Source organism: Amphiura filiformis, chromosome 9 (assembly GCF_039555335.1).
Source record: "Amphiura filiformis chromosome 9, Afil_fr2py, whole genome shotgun sequence".
NCBI lineage: Eukaryota > Metazoa > Echinodermata > Ophiuroidea > Amphilepidida > Amphiuridae > Amphiura > Amphiura filiformis.
In genome coordinates, this window is record NC_092636.1 from 63073964 (window position 1) to 63090695 (window position 16732).

Genomic DNA, 16732 nt, shown 5'->3' on the forward strand with positions numbered 1-16732 from the left:
TTGGTGCATAACATATTGCATGACTTGCTCCTTGCCATGCTAGGTTAATCAAGCTTTACAGTTGTCAAATAGCAATGTTTTATAAAATGGTTTAACAACAGTTTTTATTCACAGCTCCTCTTATTCCTAATGGTAGATCTTACACAATTATTATTTTAGTTCTGAAATTATTTGAGAGAAATACAGTGGAGAACAAAAGCAGCCATTAAAAAAGTCCATTTAAGTTGCCATATCTTGCATATGATATGATTGATATACATACAATAAATGGGCCTGGCAAATGTGGTGTTACCTAAAAGAGTATGACTTGTTAAACAATGATCTGTTGTTTACATGTAATTGTCACATCTTAAAGGAATCGGATAGCAATGTTTGAACAGCATTTTTTGTGGGACTTGAGAGCACATCAGACACATCAAATTGCATTTGGAATTTTAACACGAGGAATGGCCTAAAATTGTTAGGGCTTTTGGGGAAAAAAATCTGTTTCTTCAATACGAAAGGTCAAAATTTTCATATGATGGATGACTTTTCCTCTCAGCTCCCAAATTCCATGAACCTGCAACAATCTATGGCGATTTGACCCCAAATAACTCCAAAATGACATTGACATCTTTTGTCTCACTGCTTCTGTGGTCATTTCCACCCAATTTGATGATCCTGGATGACCCCAAAATGACCTGACATTTTTTTATTTGCTTCAGAGCTTGTTCATATTAAATTTCATAAACATAGGGGAGAGCGGGGAGTGTTCGCCCTATATTTTTCTGACCAGCCTAGCGATATCAATTTTAAGGTTAGGGATGACCTGATTAGCCCATGTGAAAGCCCTATGTCTTAGCTATATACAGCCACAATCCCAGAACTATAGTCCTTACAATAGCAACAGGATAGAGCAAACAAAAAGTTTTAAAGTGGCTTAACTTGCCCCATATTGGGGCAGGTTCACCCCATAAGGTGGGGTAAGTTCACCCTAATCACAAAAAAAGGTTTAAACATTGCATAACAATAACATATTAAGTGCAAACATTTAGCAAGAGTATACAGGAATTTCATTCTCTTCTGGGGAATCACTAAATTTGTTGCAGGTATCGGGTCAGGGTAAAATGTAGGGGTCCAAAGTGAGTGTAAACGTATCATGTTTACAACTTCGGGGAGATTATGGATTAGGACATAAACGGTGGTATGAGTAATACTGATACCACATAACTTTAAAAAACATGCTTTTCATTAGTTTTACCTTGTTTAATGGTATAATTATAAATATTTTGCATAATACGCTGATGGGGCAGGTCCGCCCTCCAGTTTGGGGGGTAAGTCCGCCTGGGAAGATACAGGGCGAACATGCCCCATCTTCAAAAGGGCGAACTAGCCCCTTGTGCACATTTTTGTATTTTCTTCAGGGTATGCAAAATACAAATTGAATAAGGAATTTATAACTGCATTAAATCTTTGACAAATCCCATATGTTCCCAATACAGATATCCATTAAAACCATCTGTATTTATGTATCAATGATAATACAACATTATTAATGCAAGAAAAATTACGTTTTGGTGTAATTTTTTTGTTTTGGCTGCAGTTCGATGAACACATCCCTATATGTCGCGTAGCTAATATGAGAAGTTTATAATGACCTATGTCACCTACTTTTGCCATCACCAAATTCCCCGATAGCCGTAGTGCTGAGAAACAAGGGGTGGGCGAACCTACCCCTAGGGCGAACACTCCCCGCTCTCCCCTACAACAATCTATGGTGATTTGACCCTGAATGACCATGAAAAGACCTTGACATTTCTTGTCTTGCTTCTGTGGTAATTCCCACCCAATTTCACGAACATGCAAAAATCTATGGCAATTTGACCCCAGATGACCCGACTGACCCCCAAATGACCTTGACATTTTTTTTTGTCTCCCTTTGAATTTCAATTTCATGATGATTTGACCCCGGTTGACCCGAATGATCCCAAAAATTACCTGGACATTTTTTGTCTCGCTTTTTAGGCCAAAAAAAAAAATTGTTTGCTTGTCCATAGATCACTTTCAGATGTTGGGTCTGTTGGTCGGGAAAAGTTTTTTTTTTCTTATATCTTTTTTTTTTTTTTTTTCATGTAAAAAGTATAATGTGAAGTACTATTATGTAAAACACTCACTGACCACCGAATTTCCACCAAAGACAAATTCAAGGTAAAACCTACTTTATTTGACACGTACGTGCCTGGCAGACTTAAAATACTCCATTATTAAGTTCAAAAGTGTTTTACTTGTGTAGACGCTGAGAATAATAATACGGAATATTGAAACCCTCAGCCAGGTACGACTGGACAGGAGAAACATGCAGGAAATGGTTTTTTACAACATTTCTTTTAAATCTTCAGTTTTTCAAATGAAAAGTTCATAACATTTTCGAGAAAATTGTAAAAATAAATTGTAAAAAAAAATTGAAGTTTTATGGTCAGGACTGCCGAGATGGTTGGTCGGACGAGGACAAGCGAACAACTTTTATTTTGCCTTACCTAAAAGGTTATGACTTGTTAAACATACATGTAGATCTGTTGTTTACAAATGATTGTCACATTCTTGGAAAAACTCCTCACAACACATGCTTTTTGGTTTTTCTTCAGACCTCTGTTTTAGGTGTGTTCATCATGACAATAATAAAGATAATAAAGGACATTTGCAATGCACTTGTATCAGTCAAAATAAGATGATCATGTCACATACCATTAACATATAGTGGTTCTGGAGCACAACTACTTTACTAACCGCTTAAGCATGTTAATGAAACTATTCATTATTATAACAAATGCTGTTCCAGGAGTGGTACATATTGATGAAATCTCAATTAAGCATTGTGAAATAAACTATCCATCCAGTTCTTGGTATGAAATACTGCCCTCACTAAGATGAAGATTAGTGCTCTTTGGACACTAAATATCTCATTTCTCTTCATTTCTTGGCTTATCTACCCAGCGAACACAAAAATGTTCTGAAAACGTTTATTCAAAACGTTTTAATAACATTTATATTTAACCTTTATATAACCCAACATTTAAACTGTAAAACATTGTGTGTTTGCCAGGTAGCTTGGACCCTATAACACAATCCATGGCAACTTTATGTAAAGTTTCACGGTTCACACTAAGCAGCATTAAAACAGCAGAGTTCTTTTCAGGGTTTTTTTTTTTTTATTTAAAATTTTTTTTTTAATTGGATTTTTTAAAATATAGATCGGATTTTTTTTTATTTGAATCAAAATTTTTGAATATTTTACTCCAAGAACTGCTATTCATTCATTCGTTCATTCTTTCCTTTATTTCCAAAAATATACAACATCAAAAAATATATCATTACAATAAAGTACACAAGAAACAAACTAAAAATATATGTGGTGGATGGAAAAGGCGGAAAGGCCAATAAGGCCCGAGAATTGCCTTTCCCTGACAAAAAAACAAAACAAAGATTATGCAACCAACAAACATAAATATAAAAGACTATAACAGACATGACAAATTACGGTGCTCGAGAATGGCATAATTGTACTTAGAGATAAGATTTTGTTTAAGCTGTTTGCGGAAATGTTTTACGGACTTTTTAGTTTTTATCTAGAGAGTTCCAAAGAATGAGTCCGCTCGTTCGAATTGAATGGTCGGGAAAAAACTCTTTATTTTTTGTCAACTGGAGATTATTATTTTGTCTTGTCTGTCTGGTAGTCATGGATGTCAGAATGTTTTGTAAAATACTCATTAAATGAATTAGGTAGCTCATGTATGGAATTATTGTACATAAATTTACCCAGTTCAAGAGAATACATATCTTCTATATTTAAAATGTTGTATTTGGCAAATAAAGGTTGGGTATGACTTCTATAATAACTATTAGAAATTGTTCTTATTGCCCATTTTTGAAGTTTGGTCAGTTTATCTAAATAAAGTTTACATGTATTCCCCCAGATTCCATAATTGAGGTACAGCAAAATAAAAGTACAATAAAGAGTTTATAGTATACAATCCGGAATAAAGTGTTTGAATTTGTTCATGATACTAATATTCTTGACAGAGTTTTGGAAACGCAGTCAATATGACATTTCCAGGTGAGGTTTTCATCTATTAAGACACCTAAAAATTTGGTATGCTTCACTTGGTCCAAAAGTGTGTTGTTTAGGATGATGTTTAAATCGTGCTGCACTTTGACTGATGTCATATGAGGCGTACCTAATAACATATAATTTGTTTTGCTTGCATTAAGGTTATTAATTATTTTAAACTGTTGTGATTTGGTAGTTCACAGCATCTTACGAATGTTAGTGAGCTTTGGCAAAAACTGCATTGCTCAATTCATAGCGAGCGTGTAGAAGAATTAAAATATCACAGATATATTTTATAGGTGCTGCGGTTCTTGACTTACGTTGTAAAGAGGTCTGAAACAACAACACTTTTGTAAAACGTACATAACTCATTAACAACAATAAATTAAGCAATTTTGCAAAGTATACGATTTGTAGAATGAACTTTTGCAAAGCATCAAGGTGTTAATTTTCAATAATATATTGATCTAGATAATGAAAATCGATTTTTAGGTCGCTTCGACCAACAATACCTCGTCTACCCTTAACTGATAACTTGTTTGCACTAAACCAATTGCTTACTTCTTTCAATTCAGCATTCACAACATTTATTTGACTCTCAACTTAGCAAGAGTCTACGATCCAGTTCTGACGTCACAAGTCAAGAGTCGTCAAATCGATCAACGAACTGGATCATTCTACTGAAGAAGGTTGTAGTCTTAACAACCGAAAATTTCAGGTGAGCAACTTTATGTGTTGTGAACAAAAGTTCAATTCTTCTTTAATATATCTACTTTATTTTCCATATAAACACCAAAAATATACAAAATATATAGTAATTAAAATTACATTCTAAGTTACAATAATACATTACAAGACAAGTGGTGGTGCTCAGAGATAAATAACAGCACTGAAGTTTTTGTTTATATTGACTGTGGAAGTGTTTAATTGATTTTGATGACTTTTTTGTGTTTTATCCAAAGTGTTCCAACAAATTTATTATTGACCCCTTTTACAGAGAGAGAAATCAACTTCAATTGCAACAACAAATTCAAATTGCGTCTAAGGATTAGCATAAATTATTTCTTGACATGGTGTTTACACGGTAATCGACTTGAAAACAAATTGTTAATTCAACTTGCTCATGCATCAAATTACCATTATGAAGTAGACTTCTAATTATGTGTTCGTTTACACTGCAAAAGTCGAGTTTGAAGTCGACTTTAAATTCAACTAATGTTGCTCCGGCTCATCATTTAAAGTCAACTTCTGAAGTTGAGTTCAAAACATGGCGACCCTGTTTTCACGTAAATGAATTTGAGTTCACAAAGTCTATGTAAACGGGGTCATTGACTACATGTACCCATGATCATTCTGAATTTTGATACAAAAGTGAGGGTGTTCATTTACAAGTCAGTTTGCGAAGAGTTATTGTTCCTGATATGTAAAAAATAGGGCTGTGTTTGAAGAAAGCATACTCCAATAAATAAAATAATACAGTATATTTTGAAGAAACTATAATTAATAGAAACCTTCCCCTTCTGTTAAATTTTATGTTTTTGCTCTTTTTACCTTTTATTTTGCCCATTTTTGCCTGATTTATCATACTGTCAGACAGTCAATGCATGCCCTTTCATCACATGCCCAGCATACACAAAACATTTTAAAGAAAATGTTTAAATGTCGGGTTGTATACAGGGAATAAAATGTTTTAATAACATATAAAAAACATTCTCGAAAACTTGATGAAAAATAATCTAGTGTTATTAAAAATGACAAAATATTGTGCAATTTCAATAACATTTTGACAACAGTTTTAATATGTGACATGATCTCGTTCATGAATGCCAAAGAGGGCAAATTTGAAATTATGATAAAGGCAAAAATATGGAGTAACAATAATAAAATATATAAGAAATTAGACATCGCAAAACTTTAGAGCCAATGCTAGATCTTAAGGGCTGGTTTCTCAAAGCATGGCTAGTGATCAGACTTGCTAAGCCCAATTATTAGTCCAATATACCAGTGCTTACAATTTCACATTGTACATCACCAAGAAAGATAAATCAATAAAATGGATCCACATTGGTAGGGCTAGCCCGCTGGCTTCGGACCTGACCACTAGCCAAGCTTCAGGATATCGGACCTTAGTGTTTTCAGTATATGATAATGTTTGTATAAGTTCATAATTATGGCAACTCAATTTTCAGAAATGCTTCCTGTGGCCTCCATGGACCGGATCATGTCACACATGCATGCTTTGTATGAAAAACGCCCAGTTTCACTTTCAAAATGATTTAGTGCCCAATATTTGAATATTGTTTTATACATACCCTTAAACATGACTTTTAATGATGATATACATGATTATGGACTGGTTAGTGTTCACAAGTGATAATAGACTGAACCAGTATCGTAGTTCAATATAAAAAAAATTATAAGAATATCAGCTAAGATCCTTTGTTAGTGTTCCATGGTGGTAATAAACATATTCTGTAGAAAGCAACATTAAAGATAGGCTCATATATGCACAAAGTGGTTTCAGTTAGACAAAGTGTAATGCTAACTTAAAACCTCAGTTACATATAAACACACAGTCTCTATTTTAGTTCCATGTTAATATTAAACTTATTTGTGCATAAGTCTAAATTTTAACCCCCACCACTAAAACTAGATCTGAAATTAAACTTATTTTGCATTATACCAGTCTGAAGGTTCACTTATAATTGTCTCTTTACTTGTTCTGGTAAATTTCACTGGTAACAGAGCTTAACAGGACCTATTCTACATCATGTACACTGTACACTTTAACAGAATTTAAATCAGCTATGTATATCTTGCTGTCCTGTGAAGCAACCATTGAGAGTGGGGCGAGCAGATTACTTGCAAGATATGAAATCAGATGTCCTGTTGTGTTACAGTACTGCTCTATCACAAAATGACCTGCTCTCTTCATCTTACAGCTTGATACCAATAAGGTGTTGGAGTTTGGTTCATAGCATATGCTGATTGGAACTGTCATGTTCATTTTCCATACTTCTTGGCCTGTTACCATGTCAATCACATGTACTGAATTACCCTTGATGGCTGTTGTGAATGCAATCTGCGTCCCATTGCTAGCAATATCTCCAATTTTTTCACAGTCAACTTGATGTGTTCTGATCAATTCACCATCAGACTGATGCACAGTGATGATTCTGTCTAGATTGCACCCAGTCACTAACATGTCATCAGGGGTGGTGGTGATTCTACTACCAAGACCAGTTAGAGTCTTCTCATATCTACCTGATGGTGAGAATACCTTTACAATCTTCCCACTTTGGGTAACAAGGAATTGACCTTCAGATGTTACAGCCACATCAGATGGCAGAGTTATTTCAGCATCAGGATTATCAGCTGAGGAGCCAAGACTAAATTGCTCTTTGTATTCCCCATTGAGGTCCTGATATATGATAACTGCTTTAGCCTTAGCATCAACTACTGCAACTAAACCTGATTGGGTTACTGCAATTCCTTGGGCATGCTGAAATGTCCCAAATTGCGTAGCAAGTTTCAATTCACACTTTCTAGAATCATTGGCAGCCAGGTCACCAAACCATGATGAACTCACTGTACCTGATCCTGTGATAAAGTTCAGATTAGCTAATTCTGGAGATGGCATTTCACATTGGCTTATAGTTGCACATAATTTGTTCACTTTATCTACAAGTAACGAGTGCTGTTTTATGTAGATGTGATCAGCTGCTGTATCAACTACATTTTTTGTAGCCGTATGAACATTGTGCAATCGAGTACCCATATCTATTGTTTGATGCCGTTTTTCTTTCAGTGTCTTCAAGCGTTGCTGATACGAAGCTTGAATGGACTCAATCATTTCTTTCCCTTTGCCTTCTGCTTCAGACACAACTTCTTGTACTCGTTTCTTGACATCTTTCTCAGCTTTGATCCTGACTGCTTGCAATTGTCTTTCCATCTTATCCAATGTCATTTTATCCTCTTTTATTGTCTTTATTCTTTGCTCAACACCACCCATTTTGGCTTTCATTTCTGCTCTTCGGGTTGTAGCAATATCTTTCAACTCTTTTATTTCATGTTGTGATATCGGGTGCTGCAGCACAAGACAATCACGACAAACCATTATGCCACAAGTAACACAGAAGAAATGCTGCTTTTCTCCTTCATGATTTGGGCACATCGTCACACCACTCTGCTTCTCAACATGCTCAGCATATTTCTTTACCATAGATTTTAAGCGTAAGTTAGTCTTTAAGTTCACCAGCCCTCCTAGTGGTACAATAGTGATATGGCGACATTCTGGGCACTTAACTGTTGGTTCTTTTTTTGCCCATTCCTGCAGACATTGAAGACAGAACACATGAGGACAGTCTAAATCCTTAGGTTCTCTCAGTAGATTATAACAAATGTTACATGTTAAATCATCTTCCATCACTGTAACAGAAACATCAGGATTGCCGGACGCAGTCGCCATAATTATTGAGAATTAATAGTCGAGTCACATGAAGTTTTGCAATGATTTAAAGTTTATTGTCCGCTTAAAGTATGGTACAGACAAATAACTTCACACATTGTTTTATTAACAAAATGAACATTTAAAGTATTGGTTCCACCTGACTGGGATCAGGTGACTAGCCTATAGACTTGCTTCAAGTCCTTTGGCGTCCATAGTTAATGAATGTAAAATTCATGAAAGCTTTGTCATATCTTCCAAAAATTTCTGTTTCTTTCCAAAATTTTGAAGTTATTCTTTCAAAATAATTATACTTACCATCATAACTTTGTAAAAATTTATTTGCCATTTGAATTGCTAGGTCAGACAGGGCCGTAGCAAGGTTGAAAAATGTGGGGCGGCCATTACAAATGTGGGGCGGCCAAAATACAAATATATGCCGAAATTGAAATAAAGATATAAAGAAAACATAACAAATTTCTCAAAAAGTGGGGCGGCCATGGCATCCCCGGCCGCCCCGCTTGCTACGGCCCTGAGGTAAGATAGTGGACTTTCTTATTATACTTTACCCAGGCATACCGTGCACTGCAGGGGTAGTGTTTGAGCAAAATGCCCACAAGGCACACTTTCTCCCTAGTCCATGTAGCCAGGAAAAGATCTGACTAACTACAAATCTGAGAGAGTCCAGTATATGATACTTCTACCACTGATTATACATGGGTCCTATGAAGAGCATGAATAGAGAAAAAGTAAGGAGGAAGCCTTGATCAAGGCTACTAGCCTATAGAGAATGCTTAGAAACAGTCAAACAGAAATGCTACCTCACTACTCGTGGACATTTGTTTTCAAAGTTCACAGTTACAAATACATGCAAAACTTCCTGGTGTAAACACAAACAATGAATATGAAAATTTAAAAAAAAAACTTAACGACTTCTCTTAAAATATTTTTAATATTTTTTTTTTAATTTCAATTTCATATCAACACACCCAATCCAGTTCAGCCCTCCAGCTGGTTTGGTCTTCCATGGGGCCCATAGTTTATAAACAGCAAAATAACAGAATACAATCATAAAATAATTAAAAAGATCACCAAAAGAATAAAATATGAAATTAACAAAAAATAAATCAAATATACTACACATACATAAGAAGCAAGATCCATGGATCACAAGTGTTGCCTGCCCTTTTCACTCTATTTGGTTGTAATACATGTGTCATGTTATTTTTCTTAACAATGCATATATTTGACCTAATAAACTTCAAAATGAATGCACACCAGTTAACAATGAAACCAAATGATGCAGTTGCATCAAAATCCAGTGCATTCTCTTGAAAAAGTACTGGCAGCATTCTGAAAAATGTTGGGAAATTACCCCTCAAATGACCTTTGACCTACAACACAGTTTACATAATACCTCACTACTCGTGGACATTTGTTTTCAAATTAGATGGAAATGTTGGAAATGGGAGCAAAGAGTTAAAAATGATCCCAAATGACCCCTAGATGACCTTTGACCCCAATTCATTGGTATCTATGAGGAACCCTTACCCTAGAACCAGGTGGTGGCCGCATTGCATTCTCTAAATTCAGTAAATTTTCATCATCAACCGTGTAATTGAATGGGATTATTTTGAAATTTTAAAACGCTTGAAATATCACAAACAAATAGGCCTATGTTGATAAATAATATAAATACAAGCTAAAACCGTTGGGGTTTGATAAGAACCCCACAAAACTAACCGACTGTATTGGAAAATGCCATACGGTCGGGCGGTTTCACAAGTTGCCGGCTCGATCATGTCATCCGCCGCCTGCCTAGAACCACTCTACTGAAGTAACATCAATCCATCAGATTTTGTGGACAACAGAGCATTTTAAATAATTTTAGAAAATTACCTCAAATGACCTTTGACCTAAAACATAGCTTACCTAATTGAATAGATTAACTTTTCAATATCATGAATTTAGAGAGTATATGATTAATAAGCTGTGTCTTGGGCCAGAGTGGTTGGTCAACAGCTTTATTTAAAGTGCAATGAGCTTCTGTAATTACACTACCTGTGTTTTTTTACTAGGTAGCTATCTTCAGCAGCTTAAGAGGCAGCTATCATTATTAGATAGCAGGTTCAATATGAAGCCATCTTCAGTAGATAGCAGCTTTGAATGACATGTATCTTAATGGTGGGTTCATACTACGTCTTTTTCCGTCTGCAGACGTCTACCGACATCGGCCGACGTCGTTCTACTGTCTTTGAGTGACGTCCACAGCGATGAGATTTGGCATCGCTGTCCATCGGCAGACGTCGCGGCGGCGACGCTTTGCCGAGTTGAAAAAGTTCAACTTTTCACGGCGGCAACGCCGCGATAACCAATCAAATTCGCGAATTATTTAACCTTTGACCTGTTGTGTGCTGTATTTTGTAAACAAAAGCACGTGTAAACAAAAACACACCTGAATTACATTGCATGGGTCTATAGGCATATTTATTATCAACTAGATTTCGCGGTTCTCGGGTTGGGTGGTTCTCATAATAGGCCTATCTCTAATGACCTTTTAAACTACTATGATATAGGCCTGCGTCTCTTAGTGATCAATATAATGGGCTATAGGCCTTGCCTGGTTCTGGTCCGATGAGATGGACCTGTAAATTAGTCACATGCACACTGTAATGCTTTCCGATACCAGCGACTTTTCGCGCCTTCCGGTACTCGCGCACGCCCGTTGATACTCGATACGCGCTCTGCGAGCACCACGATAGCTCCAGCGCGCACGCGATAGCGCCATGGACAGACGGACAAACTCTGCGAGCACACGATAGCTCAGCAGCGCCGCAGCGATAGCCAGCGGACAGACGGACAAACTCTCTATAATTAGTATTAAGATGAGGTCTATTTCTTTCAATTCAGAACGATTGGAAAACTACCGTACTGACTCCCGTATAAACTCATTATTTAATGCAGATGTTTTGTGCTCTTGTATACCAATAAAACAAAATAATAAAATAAAAAAACCTTTTTCTGTTCAAATGTTGACATCGGGGTGTTTATCCCCTTCTTATTTCCTTGTTTTGTACATTAAAAGTCCACTTCTTTGGTTCTTTTTTAGTTTTTGTATATAAATATGCCCCATGGTTTTTTTTTTTTTGGGGGAGCATAAAAGGTCGCTGTGTAGGTTTTTGACATAAAAAACATTTGTTTTGTACATAAAGTGCACTCTTTAGATATGTTGTTTCGTACTTTGTGGACTTAAGTCAATGTAAGTTGACTTGTTTATGCAATTTTGAATTATTTCAACTTTTACTTCACTACATAGGCCCTACATACGCCCAAATAGCTGTAACCCCAGCAAACACAAAAATGTTTTTAAAACGTTTTAAATAAGTTATATTTTGGGTTTTTGTTTATTTAAAAACGTTTTAATAACATTAAATGTCGGGTTATATAAATGAAAACGTTTTAAATAAAACGTTATGTATGAAAACACTCTACAACAATATTTCAAAGTGTTTTTTTTTTTTGTAAACATTTGAGTTGCAAACAATTGTTTGCAAACATTTTTTGCCAAATATCTTGTCAACACTTAAATACCATTAGGCCTATGTTTTATACCCTTTATATAACCCGACATTTACACGTTTTCTGACAACCTTTTGCGAATGATATCGAAAGTGTTTTTGTGTTTGCTGGGACTGATCTAACAAAAAACTTTTCCTCAGTATGTTTCCACGACCTCTTTAGGGTGTAATATCGAAATAGTGCTCAAAATATGTGGCAAAAATTGCCTGTCTTCCCCAATTTTGGCTTGCCAACAAATCTGTGCCCCCCCCTTTGGCTTTCCAAAACATCTTCCCTCCTCCCTTTTGCCCCCTCCTCTACAATTCACCACTGGGTACACATAATTATTCATTGCACCACCCTTAAAGGCAACTGACAATCAAACACACAAACAAACATTGCATTTTATGTATATTGTGTTTATTTTTACCAGTTATTAAAACAAACCAAATGTTAGAATTGCAGATTCATATATGTACACTAGTGGTAATAAAACGAGAATAATTTAACACCACGTGTTTAGGGACCGTTCACAAACACTTGGGGCCTGATGCAAAAATAAAATCATCGCGAAACTTTTTCGCCTCCTCCCCTTTTTAAAAAAAAAAAAAATTCAGGCCCTCCCCTTTTTTGACATGAAAATTATGGGTCAACCCCATAGAAAAGCATATAGACTCAATTTTCCCTGGAAAAAGTTTTCAGAGCCCTCCCCCCTTAGGAGGGTCAAAACTTTAATAGCCCCCTTTTTGCATCAGCCCCCTCTAACAAGTGTTTGTGAGCGGTCACTTATTTCGCTTCACGGTGCGGGAGCGCTTTTCGAGGCAATGTTGTTGTTGTTTCATAAAAACGTTTTTAAAATGTTAATGGTTTATGAAAATACAACAACAATTTTAAAATGTTGTCAAAATGAAAATGTCATTATAAAATATTGTTTTCAAACAGTTTACAAAAAGTTTCGTCAACGGGTTATATACAGGTCATAAAAACGTTTTAAAATGTTATATGAAAACAACAACAATTTTAAAATGTTGTCAAAACGTCATTGTAAAATATTTTTTGCAAACAGTTTACCAAACTTTTCAAATCAACATTTAAATAACATTATTGATAGAATACGTTGCAGTAAGTGTTTTGCAAGTAATAAAAACGTTTTATACCCTTTATCAATGTTTATATAACCCGACATTTGAACGTTTTCTGACAACCTTCTCTATCCGTTTTCCAATATTGTCGAAAACGTTTGTGCTTGATGGAGCATTGATTTTATAGGAAATGAATTAACTTAAGGAAGCCTCTGGTCATTTATAGTTCCATATGTGTTCCCCTTCCAGAAAAAAAACAACCATGCACATTGGGGGAAAATAAAACTCATTACAATGAGGCCAGATATTGAACCCATACTTACGTGAGTGAGGGCTTTATTTTTCTCAATATTTGAGCACAAATACCGCTAGCGCAGACACCGCTCCGACTCTCCTTAACAGATTGTGTAATATTTGGATTTGAGGGAATCCGAAAAATGTTGGGGTTCTTGAGGGCCTAGGGGGAAATCTTGATTTGGTTTTTATTTATTTGTACCGATGTCAAATTTTTAAATGGGAAAACCTTGGGCATCACATTGGGGGAATCCAAAAAAAGGTGCCAGGGTTAACATTTTCTGCACCTCCACACACACACAGCTAAACTTCGTTTAGCATCAGAGCAGCAACATATAAAATTGAATTATGCTAAATAAAATGCATGGGGGAAACCAAACAAATCAAAGCTTTAAAAATATACATTGAAAACTAAGAATTTTAAAACAGCCTCCATTTGTTTTCATTAGTCCAAGTGATGCAGATACATCCAGGAACTGAGGCTTGCATGATAATGGTTCCATCATAGGCCCTCAACAAATCAACTACATACTTCAAAACTTTATGGTTTGGATTTTGAATAGCCATGGCATCGTTGATCAATGATCATACCGTAAAACATGAAACAAGACCAATGCCATTGCCTTGAGGAACGCCACCATAAAGTAAGGCCAATCTGAATGTATCTTTTAGTTTTACTCGACTCTTTTCATTGGCACTGGTATTATCCCTGGAATGACCTCATACTGCCAAATTGTTTGTCTAAAGTACATTTATATTTCTATAAAATGAAAGTAATCTGACGAGCTGGCCTGGCCAAGTGGCCACTTACAAAAATAAAGTTTAATGGTGGGTTCCTTATTGGGAGGGGGCACACCACTCGACTCAGTGTGGATTCTTGATGACTTGATCTTCAATGGCAACTATATCCTAAAGTCAGGTCCATTACAATGCACTATGGTGTGATAGTCAACCGCCAGTATAGGTGATTTCAAGTAGTGTGAGCTGATTGGGGGGAGTACATCCAGGCCATATCATCCATCTCTAGTGTTAACTTGTTGCTGTAGGCCAGTTCAGGTACAGGTGCCAGTTTGTATCTGTTAATAAATGAAAGAATTTAAGAAATATTGTGATACTTGCAATATTGCAACAGTATAGGCCTACTTATCATGGATTAACATACACCCCTTTATATTATTGGCTTTTTTTAAATGTAAGATTCTGAGGGATACACTCCCTAGAGTACCACAAAAAGTCTAGGAAATGAACCATGTTCTCAAATAAACTTATTTATATTCCGAAGTCTAATATATTTTTAAAAATCTAAAAAAATCTGACAAATCCCAGAAATTGAGGCGGAGGGGCGAGAACCAAAATATTAATTTGACACGGCTTTAAAGACTTGACTTTGGCCTAAAAAATTGTTTGACTGGCGTAACCCCACCTATCCCATTTTTTGGGGGAAAAATGCAATTTACACAATTTACAAAAAAATCCCTACCTACCTAGTGTTTTTTATGTTATGCCAATCAAACATTTTTAGGCCTTCAACACAATGACTCTACATACACGTTCAAAGCTAAATTTGAGGGAAAATTGTTTTAGCATGTCATGTGGATCATAATTGTCTTTTAGTGCAAGGCTCCCTTAAATTTGTGGAATTTGGTATTTCATGTTATATTATGATTGTACCACATCAATATGACATCATAAAATCAAAATATGAATGTATGCCTTTAAATTTACATAAAGTTGTACATTTATGGCTATACTACATACCGTACCTGTCTCCTGTTGCACGTTGGTACAAAAAATGGTACTCTATTTGTTCTCTCAGTAGGCCCTAGATGTGGTCCCATTCCCTCCACATCTGAAGAATAGTTAGGTTTCTACCAGTCCACTTCAAGTCACGTCACTGACCTTGTTGGTGAAAAGAAAAGAAACACGATTTGAATAATTAATTTTTTTATTATACTGCGCCGATATTATCATCTTTTCAAAATTACTGGTTATAATCTTTAAAAATCTAAGGTAGGCCTAGGCCTACTCAGAATACTCTACCTAATATTCTGTTTTCCCTTCATTTTATGGCATGTCATTTGTCATTATGAGTGAAATAGCAGGCCTAAGCCTCCCTCTGTTTTAATGTTAACTACTTGAAGTAGGGTATAAAAGACAGAGCCCATCCTGGCCACCCCTTGGCCTAGGCTTCTGCATAGTAGGGCCCTAATAGTATTAATATACAAAACGATAAATAATTGGTCAAGACGAAGCCCTTCCTGTGTAGCCTGACCGCCTTGACCTAGGCTAGGCTGCCGCTGTCTTTGGTCCAGACTTGCTTTTATTGTCACTGCCACTGTGCCAGGCCTATTCACTGTGAAGCCAAAAATATGTCATTGACATTGTATTTGTAGCAGCTGTCATGACATGGCTGTAGTGTAGCCTGTCGTGCGGTCCTAGGTCCTCCTATTGAAGATTTTCACGGTTGCATATCGTATTAAAATTAATTATTAAATCATGACCGGAACTAGACCCTATTCCATGATTCGACATGATAAAAATCCGGGAATGTGGGGAAATGACGGGGCTTGTATTGTAACGTTCCCGAACTGCGGTGCCATTTGGCTTAGGCATTTACATGCATGCATTATAATATACTTTTAACTTTATATTATATAGGCCTACAAACCTCTGGCCAGGGCATTATTCAAAATCTCCCCGGGGGTTGCAGGGTCGGGAATTACATTATTTCTTTCCTGATGGATCGCACCAACCTTGCCAAGCGGTTATCTCAGCATACAATCAATGCACAGTGTCCTACTTTCTTTGACAGGCCTAGTCATGATCATGGCATGCTAGGCTAGGGCCCTAGTCATGCCAGTGGCAGTGTTAAAACCGTACTTACCGAACATTTGTGACAGCAGAAGTTCAAGTGTTTATACTGGAATGAATTCCTGAGGCAGAAAGGCAGTATTCCTTGCGAAGACAGTGCTACTGAGTATGTAATCCACATGAATATGAACATTTTCGCATGTTCGTGTACATTTGCAGTCATGACATGACAGCCCAATACGAAAATTGTGTGCGTTGTTTACGGTGATTTGGCATCCTTTTCTTTCCCAGATCTCGTACCATTTAAGAGTCACTGAGGACACAACATGGTCCATGTCCGCAAATCTTAATGTACTGAAGTTTAAAGTCATAAATATAGAGAAATGTTGACATTTTTGGATTTATTAGCTGATATTTCAAGTGGCGACTGACAAATAAAATGGCGTCTTTTCA

At 36.2% G+C, this 16732-nt stretch overlaps 1 protein-coding gene and 1 long non-coding RNA gene across 2 annotated transcripts in view; both read right to left on the bottom strand.

Moving 5' to 3' along the window:
• LOC140160216 (TBC1 domain family member 19-like) overlaps positions 1 to 16732 on the bottom strand; it is a 527882-nt gene that overhangs the window by 127138 nt on the left and 384012 nt on the right. The window lies entirely within an intron of this gene.
• LOC140160385 (uncharacterized) lies at positions 14229 to 16619 on the bottom strand. Its single transcript, XR_011859977.1, has 3 exons — positions 16353 to 16619; positions 15232 to 15367; positions 14229 to 14544 (listed from the first exon to the last, which is right to left on the bottom strand). It is a non-coding gene; the product is annotated as an uncharacterized lncRNA (long non-coding RNA).